The 26,698-nt window shown below is 48.5% G+C and overlaps 1 protein-coding gene across 1 annotated transcript in view; it reads right to left on the bottom strand.

Moving 5' to 3' along the window:
- LOC136626716 (zinc finger protein 27-like) overlaps positions 1 to 26,698 on the bottom strand; it is a 659,137-nt gene that overhangs the window by 458,457 nt on the left and 173,982 nt on the right. The window lies entirely within an intron of this gene.

Below are 26,698 nucleotides of genomic sequence, written 5' to 3'. Positions count from 1 at the left end.
CTCTTCCAACCTGCCCTGCTGCTGCACTTGCCTCCCCCTCTGAAGACCTGTCCTCAGTAGGCTTAGCAAACCAGGTGGGGTCAGTCACCTCATCGTCCAGCTGCTCTTCCTCCGAATCCTCTGTGCGCTCCTCCCTCGGACTTACTGCCCTTACTACTACCTCACTGATAGACAACTGTGTCTCATCGTCATCGTCCTCCTTACCCTTTGAAAGCTCTTGAGACAGTTGCCGGAAGTCCTCAGCCTCATCCCCCGGACCCCGGGAACTTTCCAAAGGTTGGGCATCGGTCACGACAAACTCTTCCGGTGGGAGAGGAACCATTGCTGCCCAATCTCGGCAGGGGCCCGAGAACAGTTCCTGGGAGTCTGCCTGCTCCTCAGAATGTGTCATTTTCATGGAGTGAGGAGGCTGGGAGGAAGGAGGAGCAGCAGCCAGAGGATTCAGAGTTGCAGCTGTGGATGGCGTAGAAGACTGGGTGGTCGATAGATTGCTGGATGCACTTTCTGTAATCCACGACAGGACCTGCTCACACTGCTCAGTTTCTAATAAAGGTCTACCGCGTGGACCCATTAATTGTGAGATGAATCTGGGGACCCCAGAAACTTGCCTCTCTCCTAATCCTGCAGCAGTCGGCTGCGATACACCTGGATCAGGAGCTCGGCCTGTGCCCACACCCTGACTTGGGCCCCCGCGTCCTCGCCCCTGTCCATGTCCTCTAGGCCTACCCCTACCCCTCAGCATGGTGTATTACGAGTAGAGCAGAAATAGAACGCTGTAATTAAATGTGCCGCTTATTGGACTGTGATTGGAGGCTGACTTCGCTTACGGAACGCACAGCAGAGCCAGGAAACAATTATGCGCAAGGCTGGGTATTAATCACCGACTACTCCCCCCAGCAGAGATGCAGTAAACTGAAAACAGTGACAGGCAGGCCAAATATAGTATACTTTTAAACTTTTTGGGAAAAAGCCCACTGCCTCTGATATACACTGTATTTCGATTTCCCTGTTGGAGGCTGACTTCGCATACGGAACGCACAGCAGAGCCAGGAAAAAATTATGCGCAAGGCTGGGTATTAATCACCGACTACTCCCCCCAGCAGGGACGCAGTAAACTGAAGACAGTGACAGGCAGGCCAAATATAGTATATTTTTCCACTTTTTGGGAAAAAGCCCACTGCCTATATAGCCAGTATACCTCTTTCCCTGCCTCACCAGTACTGCCCCTATACTCTGTAAAATGACTGCAGACTGAGGACGCTATGGTCTGCACGCCCGATATACAAAAAAAAAAAAAATTGTGCAACACTGCTAGAAGCAGCCTCAACAGTACTGCACACGGTCAGATGTGGCCCAAAGAAGGACCGTTGGGGTTCTTGAAGACGAATATAACACCTGACACTCTCCCTATAGCAGCTACAGCAAGACAGCACTTTCCCTGATCTCTGTCAGCATGCATCTGTGGCGAGCCGCAGGCGGGGCAGATTTAAATACTCGGGTGTCATCTGATCTCCCCAGCCACTCACTGAAGGGGGGTGGGATAGGGCTGGAATGTCACAGGAGGAAGTTGTAATGTCTTCCCTGTGTTTCTATTGGCCAGAAAAGCGCGCAAATTTCTCAGTGAACTAAATGTAATGGAGTCGAGCACCGCGTGTTGCTCGTCTCAAGTAACGAGCATCTTGAACACCCTAATACTCAAACGAGTACGCTCGCTTATCTCTAATTATGAAGCAAACATGCTTGGTAGAGTAGCTCTAGAAGGGGTCTGAGAGAACTGTGATGATTTGACTTTGGTTTTGACCATTGTTGTATAAAGTTCCAAATGTATGCCAAAGGGTGCTAAATTATGTTGAGTAGGTTGTTATTGCATATGAAAGTGCGAAAATCCAGAAGGAGCAGGAATTAGGGATGCATTCTCCAATCCATCCTTTACTGCACAAACGCCCTGAAAAATGTATATTTTATTATATTAAGAGTGAAGCTAAAAAACTGCCCTTCCCAGGAAGGGCAGCAGGTGGCAGCAGAGTTCCATAGGACTGAATAGAGTGCTTTAGATAGCTTGTGACGAGAATTTACAGTCCAGCACGTATCTCATGCAGAGCACCCCTATATCAGGGCAAGCCTGCTGCACTGTCTCTTTTTGGTGGAAATGGGGTTATTGCAAGATCCCTGCTTCTCCAGCCCTTTATGTACCCTGTCTGCAGGAGCTGGGGAAGGTTCCTCTACCCTCCTCCACAGCCTCCCTGGGTCCCAGTCTCCCCTGCTTGCTCGGGCCTGCTCTACTGGGGGTCTCCCTCAGGTCACCTCAGGAGCTTGGAGATGTCCCTGGCAAGCTCTTTATCTTTGGGCAGGGGGGTGCTGTGACCTTTAAAAAGCGGTGTTTCTCTTAATTACTGTGCCCGAGGACCTTCCTGCAGAGCTTTGCGGCTCTCCCACCACCAGCAGCTGCCCCAGTGACCCTCTCACCTTCCTTCTGCCGGCGTCTCTTCACCACTCCTCCAGGCAGAGGCACCCCAGCTGTCACCCCCCGGGTCTCTCTACTCCGGCAGCCGCAGGATCCAACCGCTACCGGGCCTCCACCCGCACTTCCAGACGACGGCGATCCCAACTCCAGGCAGCGGCTTCTGTGCAGGTAGGCCACACTTCTAGCTGGTACCCACGGGTCTGTGAGAAGGCTCAGACTGCTCCTCTTAGTCCGGGGAAGCTTCAGCTGAGGTTTTCGGGCTCCAATGGGCAGCCCATTCTGCTTGAGACCTCTTCAAACAATCCCCTGCAGAGAATCTCCAAAGGCTGCTTTTGTTCCCGCCTCACAAATTGCTTAGATGTCATCCTCCATGCTGGTTCTTCTTGCTGAGATACTAATTACTAGGTGTTATTTTCCTGTGAGGGTTGTTTTTAGATAGTGGAGCCTTCATTAATTTGATTTACTGTGACGGGGCCAAACATTTCAGAATGTGCATTGATTCCAATCCCCTGTCTTAGGTGTCATTCAGGTTGGAGATTCTGGGCTCATTAAAAATGACTGATGTGTTCCACAAATCTTTATTTGAGAAGTTTGTTAATCCAGTGCATGGGTCATCTCTAGAGATGAGCGAGCACCAAAATGCTCGGGTGCTCGTTGCTCTAGTCGAACTTTCCGTGATGCTCGAGAGTTCGTTTCGAGTAACGAATCCCATTGAAGTCAATGGGCGACACGAGCATTTTTGTATGGGACCGATGCTCCGCTAAGGTTTTCATTTGTGAAAATCTGCAAAACCTACGAAAGTGATGGAAACGACACAGAAACGGATATGGCAGGTTAGGGGCAACATGCAGGGCTGCATCTCAGGTTCCCAGGTCTCACTATTAAGCCACAATAGCGGCAAGAGTGCCCCCCCCCCCAACAATTTTTACTTTGGACAAACCCTCATTAGCAAGGCACACCTTAGCTAAGCACCACACTACCTCCAACCAAGCACAATCACTGTCGGCGGGACACACCGCTGCCCTCATGCAACACGCTGACTGCGTAGCCACACCACCCTCATGTCTAGTTATAAGTGCGTCTGCCATGAGAAGGAACCGGAGGCACACACTGCAGAGGGTTGGCAGGGCCAGGTAGCGACCCTCTTTAAAAGGGGGGGGGGGGGCGATAGACTAAAATGCCGTAGAGAATCGATGAGAAATTGACGTTCGATCTTCATTCCAATCCTGGGCCACCTCCGTCAGGAGCTGCAAACGTGGACATAAAGGGGACTCAGCTGCCAGCCCAGCACTTCTGCACATCTTCACAATGCAGCAATACTCTGTATGGGAAGTATGTGAGCGGGCCCTGGGTCAGCTTCTGTCCCAGCAAACACCTTGTGTTGCCCAAGGTGCTGCGAGTGACATAGCACTGGGGACTCCAGGTGTCCACACACTACTCATTTTGTTTGGGTGTCGGATACCCCATCGACAACGCAAGGGGTAAACCATCTGCACCCTACCCTAGTCTGTCAGTGTTTTGGGGACAGACAGGTAAAACACCTCTATGGCAAGTCTGTGTGCATCCACAGCATGGGTGGCTCCCAGGAACCCAGAGATGGTACATAAAGAAATCCCATTGCAGTGCCCCGGATAGCTGTGGTAACGTGAGACAAAATACATGTTGGCTTCGGCCCATACTCCATGCCCTAGTCAGTCTGGGTTTTTTTCATAGTGCCAGGCAGGTACAACTCCGCTATGGGAAGTCTGTGTGCACCCACAGCATGGGTGGCTCCCTGGAACCCAGAGACGGTACATAAAGAAATCCCATTGCAGTGCCCGGGAGAGCTGTGGTAATGTGAGAGAAAATACATGTTGGCTTCGGCCCATACTCCATGCCCTAGTCAGTCTGGGTTTTTTTTAAAGTGCCAGGCAGGTACAACTCCGCTATGGCAAGTCTGTGTGCACCCTCAGCATGGGTGGCTCCCAGGAACCCAGAGACTGTACATAAAGAAATCCCATTGCAGTGCCCGGGATAACTGTGGTAACGTGAGAGAAAATACATGTTGGCCGAGGCCAACACTCCATGCGCTATTCAGGCAGTGTAACATTTACGTGCCAGAAGTATAGGCAGACCCCAGTAACATTTTAGTAGCAGGAGTATACGCAAACCCCAGTAACATTTATGTAGCAGCAGTATTGGCAGACCCCTGTAACATTTCTGTAGCAGCAGTATAGGCAGACCCCTGTAACATTTCTGTAGCTGCAGTATAGGCAGACCCCTGTAACATTTCAGTAGCAGCAGTATAGGCAGAGCCAAGTATTAGTAGCATTTCAGTAGTAACAGTATAGACAGACCCCAGTAACATTTCTGTAGTAACAGTATAGGCAGACCCCAGTATCATTTGTGTAGCAGCAGTATAGGCAGACCCCTGTAACATTTGTGTAGCAGCAGTATAGGCAGACCCGTGTAACATTTCAGTAGCAGCAGTATAGGCAGAGCCAAGTATTAGTAGCATTTCAGTAGTAACAGTATAGACAGACCCCAGTAATATTTTTGTAGTAACAGTATAGGCAGACCCCAGTAACATTTATGTAGCAGCAGTATAGGCAGACCCCTGTATCATTTCTACAGCTGAAGTATAGGCAGACCCCTGTAACATTAATGCAGTTACGCTCCTCTCCTTTGGCCCAAACATGTTTCTCAGATAACTGTGGTAACACGAGAGAAAATACATGATGCGCATTGCTGATCCCCTGAGCCCAAGCAGAAGGAGGAGGTGGCCTTACAAGGCCAAGAAACAATGACCAGGGCCCACTGTAGCCTCTGTGGGAAGGATGTGAGCGGGCCCTTGGCCAGGCTCGGTCCCAGCAAACACCTTGTGAGACCCAAGGTGCGGCGACTGACATAGCAATGGGAAGCCCATGTGCCCACACAGTATTCATTCTGTCTAGGTGTCGGATAGCTCTATCGACACCGCAAGGGGAAAGCAATCTGCACTATGCACCCTACCCAAGTCAGTCAGTGACTTTGTGCCGGACAGGTAAATCACCGCTATGGGAAGTCTTTGTGCACCCACAGCGTAGGCAAGCCGAAGGAACCCAAGGACAGTAATAAACATGAAGAAATGCTAGTGCCCAAACATGCCAGACTTTCACTGTGCCGAGGACATAGGCCTCTGCACACACCCTCAGCAATCGTGGGCATAGAGCGGATGCTAGTACAGCTGTGAAGGTCTCATCAATGCAGTAACGCTCCTCTTCTTTGGCCCAAACCAGTGTCTCAGATAACTGTGGTAACACAGGAGAAAATACATGATCCCAGTGCTTATCCCCTGACCCCAAGCAGGAGGAGGAAGTGGCATTACAAGCCCAAGACACCATGACCAGGACCCGCTATAGTCTGTGTGGGAAGCACGTTAGCAGGCCCAGGGTCAGGCTCGGCTCCAAGCCTCCACCTTTGTGACCCAAGGTGCCCTGAGTTACATAGCAACGGGAAATCCATGTGTTGCAACATAGATAGCTCAACACTGGAAGGGGCAGTCTTTCAGTTCCTTGGCCTAGCCTATGCTGTAAGTGCACAAAGATGGTATTACACAGGAAGAAATCGGAGTGCCCAACCATAGGAGAGTTTCGACCCGCCAAGCAACTTGGCCTCGGCAAGCAATTCTGGCCTAGTCAGTCACTGTATTATTTGTGCCACATAGGTAAAACACCGCGATGGGAAGACTTAGTGCACCCATAGTATAGACACACCCCTATAACATTCCTGTAACACAGGTATAAACAGACCCCAGGAACATTTCTTTAGTAGCAGTATAGGCAGACCCCTGTAACATTTTTGTAGCTGCAGTATAGGCAGACCCCAGTACCATTTCTGTAGCAGCAGTATAGGCTGTGAGGAAGGAGGAGCAGCAGCCAGAGGATTCAGAGTTTCAGCAGTTCCCAGTCGCCACTATTTTTCACGGTGTGCTGTCTCAGCCCTGCATGACCACTTCTCCTGCAATATTGTACGCGCCCTCACCAACGCGGTTACTGGGAAGGTCCACTTAACAACGGACACGTGGACAAGCACAGGCGGGCAGGGCCACTATTTCTCCCTGACGGCACATTGGGTGAATTTAGTGGAGGCTGGGACCGAGTCCGAGCCTTGGGACCACTCACATGCTACCCACCCCCAGAATGGCGGGCCCCAGCTCGGTGCAGGTTTCTGCGGCGGTGTATGCCACCTCCACTAAACCTTCCCCCTCCTACGCAACCTCTACCTCGCAATTAAGATGTGTCAGCAGCACGTCGCCAGCAGTCGGTGTTGCGCGGTGCGGCAGCACAGCGGTGGGAAAGCGTCAGCAGGCCATGCTGAAACTAATCAGCTTAGGAGAGAAGAGGCACATGGCCTACGAACTGTTGCATGGTCTGACAGAGCAGACCGACCGCTGGCTTTTGCCGCTGAGCCTCCAACCGGGCATGGTCGTGTGTGACAATGGCTGTAACCTGGTGGCGGCTCTGCAGCTCGGCAGCCTCACGCACGTGGCATGCCTGGCCCACATCTTTAATTTGGTGGTTCAGCGGTTTCTGAAAAACTACCCACACTTGTCAGACCTCCTCGGCAAGGTGCGCCAGGTCAGCGCACATTTCCGCAAGTCCAACACGGACTCTGCCACCCTGCGGACCCTGCAACATCGGTTTAATCTGCCAGTGCACCGACTGCTGTGCGACGTGCCCACATGGTGGAACTCTATGCTGCACATGTTGGCCTGGCTGTATGAGCAGCGTAGAGCTATAGTGGAATACCAACTCCAACATGGGCGGCGTAGTGGGAGTCAGCCTCCTCAATTCTTTACAAAGGAGTGGGCATGGATGGCAGATATCTGCCAGGTCCTTGGTAATTTTGAAGAGTCTACCCAGATGGTGAGCGGCGATGCTGCAATCATTAGCATCACCATTCCTCTGCTATGCCTGTTGAGAAGGGCCCAGCAAAGCATAAAGACTGATGCTTTGCGGTCAGAACAAGAGACGGGGGAAGACAGTATGTCGGTGGATAGTCAGAGCACCCTCATGTCTATATCTCAGCGCGTTTTGGAGGAGGAGGGGGAAGAGCTTGAGGAGGAGGAGGGGCAAGAGACAGATGGGCCCACTGCAGAGGGTACCCATCCTGTTTGCCTCTCATCTGTTCAGCGTGTATGGCTTGTGGTGGAGGAGGATCCTGAAAGTGATCTTCCTAGTGAGGACAGCGATGTGTTGCGTACAGGTACCCTGGCACACATGGTTGACTTCATGTTAGGATGCCTTTCTTGTGACCCTCGCGTTAGACGCATTCTGGCCACTACGGATTACTGGGTGTATACACTGCTCGACCCACGGTATAAGGAGAACCTTTCGACTCTCATACCCGAAGAGGAAAGGGGTTCGAGAGTGATGGAATACCACAGGGCCCTGGTGGACAAACAGATGGTAAACTTCCCATCTCACAGCACTAGTGGCAGAAGGCGCAGTTCTGAGGGCCAAGTAGCAGGGGAGGCGTGGAGATCAGGCAGCATGTTCAGCGCAGGCAGGGGAACACTCTTCAAGGCTTTTGCCAGCTTTATGGCTCCCCAGCAAGACTGCGTCACCACTCCCCAGTCAAGGCTGAGTCGGAGGGAGCACTGTAAAAAGATGGTGAGGGAGTACGTAGCCGATCGTACCACCGTCCTCCGTGACGCCTCTGCTTCGTACAACTACTGGGTGTCAAAGCTGGACACATGGCACGAACTCGCGCTATATGCCCTGGAGGTGCTTGCTTGCCCTGCTGCTAGCGTCTTGTCAGAGAGGGTGTTTAGTGCAGCTGGGGGAATCATCACGGATAAGCGTACCCGCCTGTCAACTGACAGTGCCGACATGCTTACACTCATAAAGATGAACAAAGCCTGGATTTCCCCAGACTTCTCTTCTCTACCAGCGGAGAGCAGCGTTACCTAAGCATTCTTTTCGCTGCAATCGTGGATGCAAGCATTGTTCTCTATCACCGTAAAAAAAAAGGACATTTACCTTTGTCAATCTGTCTGATATTAGTCCTCCTCCTCCTGCAACATCCTGCCATCACGCTGAACTGCCAATTTTTCTGCGGCCCAAAAGGGTCATATAACTTTTTTCAAACAATATTTCTACGTTTCTAACTAAAGCATTGAAACTTCAACATAAACCATTTTTTTAACAGGGCTGCCTCCAGGCTCTGTTACAAATTAAGCATGTTGCGGTATCCTACCTGATGATACGCCAGCCTGGGTTGCCCTAGAACTTACCCGCAACCCCTGTCCCTGCCTACTTGCCTCCACTCCTGGCTAACCTCAGGCGGGCAACTGGGCGGCAGTCCCTACACTCGCTAGGGACCAAGGAGGGATGCTGGCGTACCAAGATGGAACAGGGTAGGATACCGACAGGAAGGGCAGGTGAAGAAAACCAACAGGAAATACAGGCAGACCAAGGCAGATGGATAACCTGGCAGATATAGCAGAAGCTAAAAGCAGGAGACTGTAAGAGGCAGGAAGCTAGCACACTGAAACAGAAACCAATAACTGGCAGTGAATGGACCTCACTGCCAGCCTTATAAACAGAAGCCTCCGCCGCCCAGGGGCGGAGAGGGGGAGGCGACGCCTCCTAGCAGAATCTCATAACAGGAACTCGTGCATAGAGCTGCACTCACAGACGCCCGCGCACACGCCGCCGTCCGGACCCACGAGCGCGCTCACCACGCTGACCAACCTCCCGCGGCCCCGGCCACCGCCGCATGGTAACAAAGCCACAGTAAGCTAAAATATTAATGGGTTTCACCTGCCCTCTCAGTTGGTGTTACTAATGTTACTAATACTGGGCTCTGCCTATACTGCTGCTACGGAAATGTTACTGGGCTCTGCCTATACTGCTGCAAATGAAATGTTACTGGGGTCTGTCAATACTGTTACTACTGAAATGTTACTGGGCTCTGCCTATACTGCTGCAAATGAAATGTTACTGGGGTCTGTCAATACTGTTACTACTGAAATGTTACTGGGCTCTGCCTATACTGCTGCAACTGAAATGTTACTGGGCTCTGCCTATACTGCTGCTACTGAAATGTGACTGGGCTCTGCCTATACTGCTGCTACTTAAATGTGACTGGGCTCTGCCTATACTGCTGCTACTTAAATGTGACTGGGCTCTGCCTACACTGCTGCTACTGAAATGTGACTGGGCTCTGCCTATACTGCTGCTACTGAAATGTGACTGGGCTCTGCCTATACTGCTGCTACTGAAATGTGACTGGGGTCTGTCTATACTGCTTCAACTGAAATGTAACTGGGGTCTGTCAATACTGTTACTACTGAAATGTTACTGGGTTCTGGCTATGCTGCTGCAACTGAAATGTTACTGGGGTCTGTCTATACTGTTGCAACTGAAATGTGACTGGGGTCTGTCAATACGGTTACTACTGAAATGTTACTGTGGTCTGTCTATACTGCTGCAACTGAAATGTTACTGGGCTCTGCCTATACTGCTGCAACTGAAATGTTACTGGGGTCTGTCTATACTGTTAATACTAAAATGTTACTGGGGTCTGTCTATACTGTTACTACTGAAATGTTACTGGGCTCTGCCTACACTGCTGCTACTGAAATGTTACTAGGGTCTGTCTATACTGTTGCAACTGAAAAGTTACTGATGTTTGTCTATACTGCTGCAACTGAAATTTTACTGATGTCTGTCTATACTGCTGCAACTGAAATGTAACTGGGTTCTGTCAATACTGTTACTACTGAAATGTTATTGGGCTCTGCCTATACTGCTGCAACTGAAATGTTACTGGGGTCTGTCTATACTGCTGCAACTGAAATGTAACTGGTGTCTGTCAATACTATTACTACTGAAATGTTACTGGGCTCGGCCTATACTGCTGCAACTGAAATGTTACTGGAGACTGTCTATACTGCTGCAACTGAAATCTTACTGGGGTCTGTCCATACTGTTACCACTGGGATGTTACTGGGCTCTGCCTATACTCCTGCAACTGAAATGTTACTGGGCTCTGCCTATACTGCTGCAACTGAAATGTTACTGGGGTCTGTCTATACTGTTGCAACTGAAATGTTACTGGGGTCTGTCTATACTGTTACTACTGAAATGTTACTGGGCTCTGCCTATACTGCTGCAACTGAAATGTTACTGGGGTCTGTCTATACTGTTACCACTGAAATGTTACTAATACTGGGCTATGCCTATACTGCTGCTACGGAAATGTTACTGGGCTATGCCTATACTGTAACTACAGAAATGTTACTGGGGTCTCCCTAGACCTCTGCAACATAACTGTTAGTGGGGTCAGCTTATACCTTTGCAACAGGAATATTACAGGAGTCTGTGCATAGTATGGGTGCACTACATTTTCCCATCGCGGTGTTCTACATATCTGGCCATAACAAAAAAAAAACCCAGACTGACTAGGGCATGGAGTGTGGGCCGAAGCCAACCTGTATTTTATCTCACGTTAGGGCAGCTATCCGGGGCACTGCATTGGGACAAACAAGAGGAGCGATACAGCGCTAATGAGACGTTCACAGCTACGCTAGCATTGGAGTCCGTTCTAGGCTCGCGATTGCTGAGGGTTTGTGCAGAGGCCTATGTCCTGGATGCAGTGAAAGTGCACTTCCTGCCTACGATTGCTGAAGCTGTATGCCGAGGCCTATGTCCCGGGGGAACTGCAACTACGCCAGGTTGGGGCTGTGCAACTTTTTCCAGGCTAATCCAGTCAGTGTATGGGGGAAAGAAAACGTAACTGATTTACTTAGCCAGCTTGGCCTTTCTGCAGGCAAGCGTATAATTTTTTCGGCCTACAGTGTGCGTTACAGTAACGCTGTCAGCCTCCAAGTGCAGGCCAATAATCACCTAATTTTTTACAAAGCTCAGTGTCTGCTGTATTCGAAATACACCATGCTGAGGGCTAGGGGTAGGCCTAGAGGACGTGGCCGTGGGCAAGGACGCGGAGGTCCAAGTGAGGGTGTGGGCACAGGCCGAGTTCCTGGACCAGGTGAATCGCAGCCGGCTGCTGCGGGATTAGGAGAGAGGAAAGTTTCTGGGGTCCCCAGCTTCATGTCACAATTTTTGGGACCACGTCGTAGACCTTTATTACAAAATAAGGTTTGTGAGCAGGTCCTGTCGTGGATGGAAGTGAAAAGTGCATCCAGCAATGTCTCCAGCAACTTGTCTTCTACGCAGTCCACTGCTGCAACTCTGAATCCTCTCGCTGCTGCTCCTCCTTCCTCGCAGCCTCCTCACTCCATGAAAATGACACATTCTGATGAGCAGACAGACTCCTAGGAACTGTTCTCGGGCCCGTGCCTTGATTGGGAAAAAATGGTTCCTCTCCCACCTGAGGAGTTTGTCGTGACCAATGCCCAACCTTTGGAAAGTTCCCGGGGTCCGGGTGATGAGGCTGGGGACTTACGGCCAAGTACTAAAATATGTGGGTGTCCAAGCAGTTCTCTCCAGTTAGTTTTTGATTTAAGAACTGATTGTGTATTCAGGGATCTACAAGGACAATCAGTCTAACATGATTTTGTACTCAACATTATTCATTATAGCAGTAGTTCCACCTTTATCAGAGATTTTAATGACTACTGATTTATCCTCTACAAGACTGACCTATAGCAGTCTTTCAGAGATTGAATTATACCTACTGTATAGTATGATAACTCTCTAGTTCCTGAGTTACAACCTTAGTAATAATATCACCAATCAAGGCTATTCTGATGAACAGGCAGACTCCGCTGTCCTCTGCCCCATCCAGCAATGTCTCTCAGCACAGCGTCCAGCTGTCGCTAGCGCAAGTGTTGGAGAGCAAGCGCTACTACGCCGCCACGCAACCACACGCTCAAGCATTAAACGTGCACATTGCCAAATTGATCAGTCTGGAGATGCTGCCGTACAGACTTGTGGAAACGGAGGCTTTCCAAAAACATGATGGCGGCGGTCCCACGCTACTAGGTCCCCAGTCGCCACTATTTTTCCCGGTGTGCCGTCGCAGCCCTACAGCAGCACGTCTCCTGCAACATCAATCATGCCCTCACCAACGCGGTTACTGAGAAGGTCCACTTAACCACGAACACGTGGACAAGTACTAGCGGGCAGGGCCACTATATCTCCCTGACAGCACATTGGGTGAATTTGGTGGAGGCTGGGACCGAGTCAGAGCCTGGGACCGCACACGTCCTACCCATACTCAGAATTGCGGGTGCATCCTTGGTTTTGGTATCTGCGGCGGTCTATGCCACCTCCTCTAAACCCTCCCCCTCCTCCTCCTCCAACAATGAAAACATTCTTGGCAAATGGTTAAGCTTTGGTCCCTCTGGCGGTGGTCCAAGACTTTCACCTAAACCGGCACAATAGGAATGCCCCCCCCCCCCGTCCCTCTTAATCCTGGCCACAGTTCCAAAAACCAACCTAAATACAACCGGGGTCTTATTCGATTATCCCTAGCTGAAGCATTTAGCCAACCAGTAGAGCAATAGCGGCTTCCATCTTGTTGGTACTGATAATAATTACATATTGTATTGTACAGCTGAGGTAGGAATAGAGCCGACTATAGAACACAGCATCCCTGCAGGGCTGGGGACAGAGTAGCAGCAGGCCCATATACTTGGTGGAAGCAGGTCAGATGAGATCCACATACTCCTGGACAGATTTTGGACTAATTGATGAGGCCTTTACTTCTGATCATCTTTGGTAATTCCTGACAAAGATGAGTGGTATAGCCAGATAGCCAGAAACTTGCATTGCTAACACTTTGAAATGGTCAACAGAAAACATATGAATGAAGCCTTTCCATATTTCTGATTGAGATGAGGAGGAGTTCTGACTTTTAGTTCCTAGAATATCCTTTTCATTGCTATCAAATGCCCCTCTTGTCTCAGAAAATACTAGCTTTTCCACATAGCTGTTGTGGCTTCCACTTTTGTTCTTTGGCTTTACTTTTGTCCATTGGCTCATATTCGTATCTGAAGCTTTGATTTTGCCCATGGAGGCAAAAATTCAAGGTGGAGGCACGGAACAGAGCCTGATCCTGGGCCCGCTAACGTGCTTCCCACACAGACTATAGCGGGTTCTGGTCATGGTGTCATGGTGTCAAAAACACCGCACACAACAAGCAGACCAGTGTCTCTCCCCGAACCCTTACACCACTTCAGGATACGAAGACGAATGGGACTGGAAGAGACACCTCAGGGCCATGCCGACCCTAGAGGAAGCACAAGAAAAGTAGTAGAAACCCTAGAATGTCATACCCAGGAACTGCACGCACACTCCCAACAGATTATAGAGTTGTTTACCCTCATAGATGACCTCGAAAAGCGACACCGAAGAAATAACCTACGAATAAGAGGTCTAACAGAGGACATTGAACCACCTCAACTGGAAACATGGGCGCAGACATTCTTCAACAACATACTCAAAAGACCTGTGGACTCCTCCCTAGGAATAGATAGAATACACAGATTGCTAGGTCCGAAGCCAACTGACCCCAACAGATCCCATGACGTAGTCTGCAGGATATACTTCTTTAAAGACAAGGAACTGATCCTACAAAAAACGCGTCTCCTGAAAGACTTATCTTTTAAAAGAGCACAGATCCAGATTCTACCAGACCTCTCACGCCGTACCTTACAGCTGCGTAGAGCCCTGAGACCTCTACTGACGCTGCTCCAGGAGAAAGGAATCCCGTACCGTTGGGGCTTCCCGTTCCAGCTTCATGCATCCAGAAATGGCAGATCGGTGACTTTCAGGGGCCTGGGAGACCTCCTGAAATTCCTGGGATCCCTCCAACTGCCATTAGTCCAGCGCCCGGAGTGGCCGTCCCCAGTCTCCCTATCAGTGCCGCCCCCATGCAACACCTGCCAGACGCTACAAGAAAATCCAGGCGCCGACGCAGAGAGTCCCATCAAGGGGAGAAGAGAGGTGGCAATGGCGTGCCGGGAGACTGAACATCTTGAAACACGCCGTTCCCACATTCAATTCTGTCCTCAGCCTGTCTGCCGTAGCTATGCCTCTTGTTCTTCTTCTTCTCCCCTCTCCATACATTAGCAACCATGCGCCTCAACTTGGCGGAAGGGGGGGGGGGGGTTGGCCCGGGCTGGGTCTGGGAATGTTCATAGGCCACATCACCAGTTTTTGTTTTTTTTTATAACAAGTTTTTATTGAAAATTTTTCAATTAATGTGACATACAACAATCTTGTAACTTTCTTACATCTCCGTAAATAGCTATACGGTGCCGAGTGGAGTGAGTACTTATTGCAGGGGGTACCATGTGAGCCGAGGTGGAAAGCAAGTCCAATGACAAAATCCCTCAAATTTCAGCCCACCATGTGTCTCCTTGGGGACAGCTCCGAGCTCCACTATACGGGAGATGCATATAGGATAACATTTCAATAACAAAAAACAGGGGTGAGGGGGGGGTTAAGTAGGAAGGGATAGGAAAGAGGGGGTGGGGAAAGGGTGTAGTAAGAACAAAGTTGGACAACAGTGTGTGATGTACCGTTGAGTGTGACTGCTTGTCCGTTCTGGGCCAGATGAAGAGGGACAATGACGTCTTCCATGTAGGCTTTCTGCGTGTTAGCGTATTGGCACAAGGAGTCGCTTCGCCCACATCACCAGTTTAATGTTTCCACCAGTTGGTTCATACACCATACAATGGGTCGGTGAGCGGGGGAGGGCATACTTTCTCCAAGCTTCCACCTTCCCAACTAGGGTTAACAGCTAGCTAAGCTGTTGCTTACTGCCAATCTCGGGCAACTCACTAGTTAACGAGAGCCCATCAAGGACTCTCTGCTTCAGAGTGTAAGTATAAGTTTTCCCCCCTTTCTTTTCTCCTCTTTTTTTCTTTTTTTTCTGCTTTTTGAATTGTTTAGTTCAATACGTGCATCTCAAGTAGTTAATTAGTACTCCTCCCCCTCCCCCCCTCCCCTCTTGTGTGTCCCCCCTTCCCCCTACTCCCCTGTCAACTTCCCCGGGAAGAAACAAGAGATCCCCTCCCATCCACCCGACCAAAATGTCCAAATGGCGAACCTAACTTTTTATACATATAATACCAAAGAGTTGAACAGCCCGCAGAAAAGAAGACAACTCCTATACCACCTGCATAGGAAGAAGGTAATGGTAGCTCTCCTACAGGAAACCCACTTTAAAAAAGGGTGTGTGCCAACATGCACCTCCCTATACTATCCTTCCTGGCTCCATAGACCCGACCCCCTGAGGAAAGCAGGTGGAGTCTCCATCGCCGTACATAGATCCCTTCAGAACCAGACTATTGACGCCTTAATTGACCCAGGGGGCAGATACGTCTTTCTTAAACTATATATAGCTGGCCTTGTGATCACTTTTGCTAACGTCTATCTTCCTAACCAGAACCAGGTCGCCCACGCAACGAGAATCCTGAATACCCTGGCTGACTTTGCAGAAGGCTCAAAAATCATCCTAGGGGCAGACCTCAACTTGGCAATGGACTCGAGCATAGACACGTCTTCGGGTAAATCCTCCGTCTCTCCAGCGGCAACCCGGGCCCTTAAGAAAAAATTAGACGCCCTACATCTAGTAGACCTCTGGAGAATATGGCACTCTGAGGTCCGCGACTACAATCTTCCACTCAGGAACTCACAATTCCTATAGCAGAATCGACTACCTTATGGTCTCACATAGCCTACTTGGCTGCTGGTCCACAAAAACGGCATCTAAATAAAAGCCGTTGCCTGTATCTATCTCCTTCTAAAAAACGGGGGACTCCTTATATCTTTGGCTCAAATTAGGGGGCCAAAAGCTAAGATGTGCTGAAAAGAGTTAAAACTCTGCAAAGGAGCAGTAACCGAGGTGCTTGATAATCTGGCAATCTCTATCATCAGATTGCCTGTCAGGTCACACTTAGGGCTCATGTCCACAGGGAAAAGAAGAATTAAAATCCGCAGCGGATTTTAACTCTTCTCCCGCGCGCGGATCCGCACCCCACAGGGATGCATTGACCACCCGCGGGTAGATAAATACCCGCGGATCGTCAATAAAAGTGATTTTAAAAAAAATGGAGCATGAAAAAATCTGGACCATGCTCTATTTTCATGCGGGTCTCCCGCGGGGACGGCTCCCGCGGGCTTCTATTGAAGCCTATGGAAGCCGTCCGGATCCGCGGGACACAAAAATCACATTTTACTTACCCGCTCCGGTTCTTCTCTTCGGCGCCGCGCCATCCTCTCTCAGCCGCGGCCGGATCATTTTGCTTCGGCCCGGCGCATGCGCGGGGCACGTCACCGACGTCATCGTGCACATCCGCCGAGCCGAAGAATGAAGATCCGGCCGCGACGAGAGAAGATGACGCCGCCGCGAAGAGAAGAAACGGAGCGGATGGGAGGTGAGTTTATTGTCATTTATTTGTATTTTCAGCGCTCATGTCCGCGGGGCAGGAGGGACCCGCTGCAGATTCTACATGTAGAATCCGTAGCGGGCCCGATTTTCCCCGTGGACATGAGGCCTTAGGTGAATTTCAAGCACTTATTTGATGTCTATTTCTATCAATATAGACACCTTATTTATCCATCTATGCTCAAAGCAACAAGAGCAGAAAGGTGTGCTAACTAAGAGTCAAGCTCATAGGAGACTTAGACTCTATAAATAAGCAGTAACCGAGGTGTTTGACAAGCTGGCAACCATTATCATCAGATTGCCAGACAGGTCACACTTAGGCGAATTTAAGGCGCACCTCTAATGCCTATCTATATCAGTATAGACACCTTTTCTATCTATTCATGCTCAGAGTAATGAGAGCATAATGATATTATGTGCTAATTAAGAGTTAAACTCGTGGTAAATAGGAGCCTGGTTGTGTGACACTGTGACAATCATTCTAAATGGTCACACTGAGGCAAATGGGAGTATGTACTTCGTGTCTATTTATATCAATATAGACACACTGTACTCATAGAGAGGGAACGTGTGATGACTCAGACAAATAAAGAGCATTTTACACGGTGCATTGAACGTCATGCAAGGTAGACAAGAGCGCTACAATAATTAGCTCTCTGGACGTTTAATAAAAACCAGACGAGTAATAAATTTCCATCCTGATGAAATGACACACTAATCGGTGCCATGGAAACGCATCGATCGAATAATTGAGGTGGAATGAATGTTAAAATAAATGAAGTATGAGAAATGGAAACCTCAACCCTATGAGGATCAGATATGACCAAAATCTGTTGTGTCCATGATAGAACATAATCAGAAACCCTGGACTTGTTCAGAGTGTCATATAGATGGCTTTGCCAATATAATTGAACGGAAGGTGTTGTAAATTATATACACATCGCCTGGGAGTGTGGGTTTTCTAATAAAGCGGCAAAGTAGATTTTCTGAGTGGCCGCACATGAATGTTTATGGGAACTTAATGATACCCTTATCGATACAGAGTGATAAATCAAGGCCAAGACATTAGACCCGATAGAGGCATTTTATCATCGCCTCATCAAATATTATCAAATACGAGTCTGTGGCTTTAATACAAAACGAAGTGAAAAGAGGGTGCCATTGACCTCACATAAACACTCTTTTTAATAATAAAAGGATTTTTTTTTATTTGTCTGTACACAAAAGCTTTTTTAAGGACTACCAAATAAAGGTTAAATTTTAATAATCAATAAGGTTCTTTTCGGTGAAAATCATAGATAGTTCAAAAGAACTTATTTGCCACAGTGACTTCTCAATTCCTATAGCAGAATCGACTACCTTATGGTCTCACATGGCCTACTTGACTGTGTCCCGACCTGCTCACACGGGGACCTGCTGTGGTCCGACCACTCCCCAGTCTTTGGGGGTCTAGAGAAATGGGGGGAGACACCTAGATGCCACTCATGGAGACTAAACGATAACCTCCTTAGAGATCCCACGTGTGTAGGGGAAATCAAGAAAACAATCGAAGAATTCACATTGAACCATCAACATGACCAAACATCGGCCCCAGTTAAACGGGAGACACTGAAGTGTGTGCTGAGGGGAATTCTGATTTCCCAGGGGGCCAGAATTAAAAAAGAGAGAGCAGCTCTCTTAAGCCTACAAGCAACATTAAGAACTAAGGAGACAGCTAACAAACGTCAACAAAACGATGTCCTCCGGGCAGAAATTTCAGCCACCCGACATCAAATATTAGAAATCTTAGACCAAAGATCGCTAGCTCTTAGGGATAAATTAAAGAGAGGGTCATTCGAGTATGGAGACAAGTGTGGCAAACATCTAGCAAGGACACTACACCCCAGAACACCCCATACATATATACCCAAGATCCAGTCCAGTGCAGGACGCATGGTCCATAGCACTACAGACATACTAGAAGAGTTTAGGAGATACTATGATAAGTTGTATAACATCGAAGCAGACGCCCAGATCCTAGCCACGAGCCACAAAAATGAGATAAACTCCTACTTAACCGATTACTCCCCTAAAAGATTAACGCCCACAGAAATAGAAGATTTAGAACTAGATTTTGCCCCTCAGGAATTGACAGAGATCATTGCAAATCTGAAAGCGGGTAAAAGCCCTGGCCAGATGGCTTCACAGCCAGATTTAACAAGCTATTCAACGTAGATCTTTTGCCAATAGCCCTAGAGGCGTTTAACGCAGTAAATAAAGGGCATCCCTTCCCGCAGCAGGCCCTCCAGGCCCACATAACCGTTATCCCCAAACCAGGTAAAGACCCATCGGCCTGTGGAAGCTATAGATCGATTTCTCTAATAAACATCGATATTAAGATGTTTGCCAAGCTAATCTCCAACAGACTCCAGAACGTGGTCCCAAGACTGATCCATCTGAAGCAAGTGGGTTTTGTCCCGGGCAGAGAGGCAAGGGACAACACTATCAAAACGATGTCCCTGATCGCTAGGGCAAAGACAACAAAAAAGACCCTTTGCCTCTTGGCCATTGATGCTGAGAAGGCATTTGACAGGGTAAGTTGGACCTTCCTCTCCGCCACGCTAGAAAGCATTGGAATGGGCCCACGGATGCTACAGCGGATCATGGCACTCTACAGCGACCCATCGGCCAGGATTACAGTAAATGGGACATTATTGGAAGCTTTCCGGGGGAGAAATGGCACCAGGCAGGGCTGTCCACTATCCCCTTTCCTCTAGATCCTGAAAATGGAGGCCTTTGCGAACGCCATCCAAGGCAATGAGTCGATTAAAGGATTCAAGATTTGCCAAGTAGAGCACAAAATGGCACTCTTCACGGACAACTTGTTGCTATACCTGACTAACCCTCGGGCCGGCATGCCAGTCTTACTAAGAGAATTTGAAAAATTCGGGAGAATCAATAACTACAAAACAAATGCGCAAAAGTCCGAAGTTCTAAATATCTCGCTTCCACAGGCTGAGGTTACACACCTGGAGTCCTCCTTCCCCTTTTGCTGGAGCAATTAACACATCAAATACCTGGGTACCCAAATACCAGCGGACCCCTCCCAGGCCTTTAAGCTAAACTTCGCCCCCTTCGACGAAAACCTTGAAAGAAATCTGAGTAAATGGGGACCCCTATATCTATCTTGGAACGGCTGGGTTAACGCGATAAAAATGGATGAGCTACCCAAAGTCCTCTATTTATGCCCAACAATCCCGATCAGGCTCCCAAAACCCTATCTCAAAAAACTAAGATCCGTAATCACAAACTTTATATGGGGGGGATATAAACCTAGCATGCGCTTCTCCCTGTTGACAAGAGAAAAGGCAAGGGGGGGCTTGGGCCTCCCAGATTTTACGCTTTACTATAAAGCCAATATTGCAACCTGTGTCTTAGATATCTTGAACAGTAGAGGCTCTAGGCTCTGGGTGGAAATCGAGCATGCAGGGGACGTTGACAGCCTGATTGGGACCTTTTGGATCCCACCAAAATGGATCAACTCTATTCCTAACTTATTCCCCTTTGGTCTTGACCTGGCCAAGACCTGGGCAGGCTTCGCCCCCAGATGCGGACTGGTTTCCGTACCAGGCCCCCTCACACCGTTAACTGCTAACCCACAATTTGAAACCACTTTAAGACAACGGGAGCTCCTGGCCCTCCCAGCTGATCCGACTCCCAGACTCAGAGAGGTTGTGACACAGTCGCGGGTAACACCCATGACCGAAATTTTGGGACAGAATGCACCTCGACCTGGGTCCTGGCTTTAGTACTTACAATTAAGGGGATTTGTGAGCTCATTGACACCCAAGGAAAATCTGACTGCACCTCTCACGGCATTTGAGCAGCTTTGCTTCTTACCCGCTAACCCGAGACACATGATTTCCAAGATCTACAGGATGTTGCAGGCTCGAGAGACGGGGGACGAAACCATGAGCTTTACAGAGGTTTGGGAACAAGAAATAGGTATGGGCCTTACAGATGAGGATTGGTCCAAAGCGTGGACCTTAACCCATAAACTCTCCTCGGCAGGTAGGATCCAGGATCTTAACTTCAAAATAGTATCAAGGTGGTATAGGACCCCTGACCAGCTTCAGAAAATTTTCCCCCTGATCCCATCCGAATGCTGGAGGTGCAGCGAGAGCAGAGGTGTACAATGACTCACATTTGGTGGGTCAATCATGCTAAGGTAAAGATGACTTCGCAGTTGGCCCTGCTCTCGGTGTTCCCAGGCTCTGTGAAAAATGCTGAAACAGGCCTCTTAAAGTTCTTTGCGATCGCAATGAGAAGGATCATGCCTAGACTCTGGCGCTCCACGTCTACTCCCACAAGGGGAATGTGGGTGGAGGAACTCCATACCCTCATGCGATACGACGAACTAGGGGCAGAGGAACCCAAATCATGGGAAGCTTTCCACAGGACATGGCAGCCGTGGGTAGCATTTCGAGACTCGGCTGACCTAAAGAGATGGGTACAATAGGGGGTGATCTAATGAGGAGCCAAGGAGCCTGAAGACATAGGACTCTATTCTTGACCGGCACTACAGACCGAATCCAGCGAATACTCTTGTCTCCCCCCCCCCCCCCCCCAGCACACCCCCATCCTTCCCAGTGCCTTGAGTCCCGTTCCCTCCCTCAAACCCCCCCTTTTTTTTTCTTTTTTTTTTTTTATTCTTTGCTTGTTCTGTGCGTTGTTTATTGTTTGAGTTAGAGAGAAAGATAGAACTTAAAACTCGGAACCAGCCAGCGACTCACCCACCAGCCGCTGGTTACAACTGAAGGGAGGCTCTAGGGATAGGGCTCCACAATCAGTAATAAGTCCATTCCAATCAGACCTACAGACACCCATCCCTCCTCTTCCGAGCGTACCAGGGGACACACTTTGATTAGCCTGGGAAGCCCAAAGGGAACATAGAAGAATAGTCTCCTCAAGCGGAACCTCTGCAACACAGCCGGACGCATCCTAGCACACTCCTATAGGCCATGCAGACAACCACCATAAAATTTTGCAATCCATGAGAGACCCAACCTTAACCCCTCTCTTTTCCTCATTCTATCTCCCTCTCGTTAGCGATTTTGATTTTGTTCCTAGTTGTTCCTAGTAGTCTTTACGTTATTTTCTAAAAAGTGACTTGCATTTTAAGTGAAGATGTGTAACATTTGTCATGTCATTCACAATAAAATTTATTTGAACCAAAAAAAAAAAGTTGCGCCTGAGATCCTCGGCACTTGGCCATCCCATCCATGTGCATCCGATGTGCGGGACACCACACAGTGACAGGTACTGTTCTCAGTTGAGATTCAGACAGGAACGGGACATGCTGAAATTTATTTTCACTTGGACTATTCATCCCAGTAAACAAACAAGTTTATGTGAATTCCCCCCAATCAAATGTATGGGCGCTTTTGTTACCCGATTTTTGCATTGATTTTTTGATCTGAAAAAGGATGAAGAAACGTCGGTGTGCGTGTACTCGGTAAATAATGTTTTTTTTTTACTGCAGGGTTTGATAACAAAACTAATATTCATACATATATATTTATGTCCCTGGAGCGAAAATGAACCGGTGAGGCTATGATCGCTCTGATAATACACTGCTATACTTCTGTACTGCAGTGCATCATAGCTTATCCTAGTGATTGCAGACCCGAAGCCATTGACTGGCATTTATTTGCCATAGCAACCCATTGACCGTCCACGTTTGCATGGTTCTCCATCTGTGAGCCTTTCACATGCTGCAATCAACACTGATTGTGTCATATAAGGGGTTAACTGCTGGAATTGATGTTCTTACTGATCCCTGCTGCTGCAGCGGGGTGAGAACATCACCCAGCGTGTACATATAAGCCCCCGAGCAGGAAGGGGTTAACCAGGGGGATTTATGACGCTATGAAGATACAACATGTTATCTGCCGTTTCTTCCCCAGTGATTTGTAGGAGTCCGGCCGCTGAAGAAGGATCGGGCGGCCAAAACGTGTCCAGCGCTTCCCGCTAAATACTACAAACAGCACATCCAGCCGGGAGCTGCGAGCCGAGAAGTTCTGGGGGATTTACTGGTTTCAGAAGACGGAAGATTCTGGAGCGACGAGACGGCGGCTGCACCTCCCAAACCCCAGAGCATCAGTGAGCCAGCGGCCGCGAGGAACGGGGTAAGACTCCTCCGGAGCGCCGGCAGAAGCTGCTGTCCGTCTGCAGCCGCTCAGCAGAAGGGGCTCCCAGGACTAAAGACCTCATGGGGGATTCTGGGGCCGCAGGAGGCAGAAAAAGGGGCATTTTGTGGGGATTTGGGGAAAGCGCTCGTTCTATCAGTTGTGTCACTTATTTATATTCTTCTGGGGGGATTTTGTACGGATTGTAGAAAGCGAATTTGTAGTGGAGGCCGAATAATCCTGATTGTAGCTGGAGATGTTCTCTGCCTTCCGGAGGCTTCTATTCCCAGTCATGTTACAGGCCTGCCAATAGGGGGCGCTGCAGAGGCCTTGTACCATCTCCTATGTACATCCCAGACTCCCCAGAGGAGCATTACATGGCCGCTAATCTCCTGCACCTCCCCGGGGTCTCCACAAGGGGAAGCTGTGACCCCACATACCTCCACCTGCAGCCGGACAGGAGCCGTGGGGTTGTTCTGTGCTTACAGGACCTGTGATGATGTCACCGTCATGTGATCAGTGTGTGGGAGGAGACAAGGGGTCACATGACCAGGTCTCTCCGCTCAGTGGATGCAGGACTCTGCTGTGTGACCTGCAGTTTTTGTGTCCCATCAGGATGTATTCAGAGAGTGGATGGAGCAGAGCCGAGCGTGTGCGGGACAGAGAAGGAGAGACGAGCGTGTGCGAGATGAAGGTGAAGTGTGTGTGAAATGGAAGAGCAGAGCCGAGCGGGTATGAAACGGAGGATTAGGGCCTAAAGTGTGTGAAACGGAGGAGCGGAGCCGAGTGTGTGCAATATGGAGGAAGTGAGCTGTCTGTGTGTGAGACGGAGGAGCGGAGCCGAGCGTGTAATGTACATGTAGGGGACTATATATGTGTGTATAATGCACATATTGCGGCTTGTTGGCCACGATGTGGAGGCTGACTGCATGAAAGAAGTTAATCTAGAGCAGCACTTCGGGGTATTTTTCAAAGCAGCAACTTTATTATGCCCAATGCAACAGACAACGTTTCGACCGTATCCTCCAAGGGTCTTTGTCAAGTCCTCACATACATACACAAAGACCCTCCTTATAAATACAAAGTCACCCCCCCATCACCAATGACAATACAATTGTTAAAACAACACAAACAAGTTACATGAAACAGCAACCCCGATTGGAAGAGGCAGCGGAGGGATACCGGATGACCACTGAATATAGAAGATCATATTACCTCATAGCTTGCCATGTTCTACTGGCGTAAGTATATGTCCGAAAGGCATCTGTGCGGGATTTACCCGCAAGTCCCGCGGTGTCCGAGACCTCGAGGCTGGAGGCTGGAACCGGCACACATCATGGGGCGGAGCTACGCGATGATGCGTACAAGGGGGCGGAGCCATAATGCCGATGCTGCCGAGCGGAGCCCAAGGGAGAAGAAGGGAGAAGACGGATCTGCGCAAGCGCGTCTAAAAAGGCAAGAAGACACCGAAATTAGACGGAACCATGGCGACGGGGACGCTAGCAACGGAGCAGGTAAGTGAATAACTTCTGTATGGCTCATATTTAATGCACGATGTATATTACAAAGTGCATTAATATGGCCATACAGAAGTGTATAACCCCACTTGCTGCCGCGAGACAACCCCTTTAAACCAGTTCTAACTGGCCAAAATCTAGGAGTGCTTTGTCTTGGACAGCAGAGAGGAGAAACAGGATGTTCTCCTCATGAGACCAAATTCAAGAATGAACTGAGCATGCTCACTGAGGTTCCTCCCAGATGGATGACATCACAAGCTACCTCTCAAATACCTCCCTCTGACAATGACCAATCAGCTCTCTATATACTGTAACTGTATGCTAAATTGCCGGACTTCCTGTGTTGAAACTTATTTAAGTTTTACCCGCGCTTAATAAAGCTAGAGATTCTTTTGGGGCACATGATGTAGACGTGTGGTCTTTGAAAGGCTCTCCAGGCCTGCACATATTATCTTAATTTGAAACGCACAGTATATCTGAGATAGCGAATTTTGTGCTAACAAATTGTTGCATGTAAACTATTGAGGGGTAAAGGAACGTTTTATTTGCACCTTCTATGCTGTCACCGCTACCTATTTTCTGTGGATAAAGTGGACCCTGGGATCGGATCCTTTGGTGACTGGGCATCATAAACCTGTCCTACCATATTATGGTGAGGAAGCTGTGCTGCTAGCAATCTTCTGTTTATTGTTACCAAATCCTAGAATAGGCCTTTCTGTGGTTTTACAGGAATTTTCTACATACAGCATCAACACATAAAAGTCAGAAATAATAAATATATCTATTCCCCCAGATTAACCGAACACCTCCAAGACTTATTCCGCTTTCAGTGGAAGAGCTCCTCCCTGAAATATTTGCGAATTCAGATTTCAGGAACCCCTAAATTATAAACCCCTTATACAGACTTTAGAGTCAGAACTCAAAGGATGGCAAAAACTTCTGCCCTCCTGGTTTGGAAGAATTAATGCATTCAAAATGCATAGTCGGCCCACAATCACATTTTTCAGTAAGCTATGGGTGAAGATGGAACAAGATCTAAATATTTTTCAGATACAAGGGGCTTTCTGGATTCCTCAGGGACTTACCTTTCATTCCACCCAAAAATGACTTCCCTCCAGGTGCGAGATGTCATGGGCTCAAGGGTGTGAGATTCTTCTTGAAGTTAAGGTTGACTCTAATCTACCAACTGGATCTTGGTCCAATATTTTCAACTACGTAGTTATATCAACACCTTAACCCCAAGATCATATTTAACAATAGATCTTACCCCTTTTGAGAAGCTATGTATCGCCCCTGTTGCACCTACAAATGCAATTGCTACAATATGAACAGACTGAGAGCTTTGAACTTAGCTGGGTTGGGAAGTAGGTGAGAGAGCATTGGGTAGGTCTTTTTCTGGAGAGCTCTGGTCTAAATCCTATATACTGTCCCTGAAAATGACTGTATCAAGTAGGCTACAAGAGCTCAACTTTAAAATAGTCTCACAATTGTACAGACCCCAACCAAACTACACAAAATGTTTCCCTCTGCATCAGAAGAATGCTGGAGGTACTTGTCAGGCTCTGGTTCGATGTTGCACATTTGGTGGGAGTGTCTGCTTAGCTCCCTTATGGCAGGACATCTCTAGGTTATATTAGGCGGTATGTAGAACCTCAATTGATATCACCCCAGAAATGGCACTTTGTCCATGTTCCCGGGATCAATATCTAAAAATAAAAAAGGATTGTTAGGACATTTTATCATGGCAATGTGACAAATCATTCCCAGATACTCAAAACGAAGTAATGCTGAGAATAGCATGGATAGAAGCGATTGCTGCCATAAAGCATATGGAGCAACTAAGATTTCTACACCACCTGGGTAGTATGGATAGGTGTTCAAGACTCACCATCTCTCTCTAGCTGGCTAACAAACAGAATTGTACAGTAAGAGGAGATATCCCATCTATACATCTATTTAAGGACCCAATTGACCATCCCTGTTCATGACTCGCGGTCCACCTCTTCAAAGCTACTGCTTCTTTTATTTCTTCGTCTTCCTTTTCTGCTTCTCTACTCTTCATCTTCCTTATTCCTAGGTACCCTGCTATATTACCTTCCCCCTCTACCCCACAACACTTTTTTAAAATTCTTTTCAAACTTAGTTACTTGGTTTCTTACTTCAAT

This window comes from Eleutherodactylus coqui, chromosome 4, assembly GCF_035609145.1.
Source record: "Eleutherodactylus coqui strain aEleCoq1 chromosome 4, aEleCoq1.hap1, whole genome shotgun sequence".
In the NCBI taxonomy this organism is placed as follows: domain Eukaryota; kingdom Metazoa; phylum Chordata; class Amphibia; order Anura; family Eleutherodactylidae; genus Eleutherodactylus; species Eleutherodactylus coqui.
This window is presented reverse-complemented; position numbering and strand designations above follow the sequence as displayed.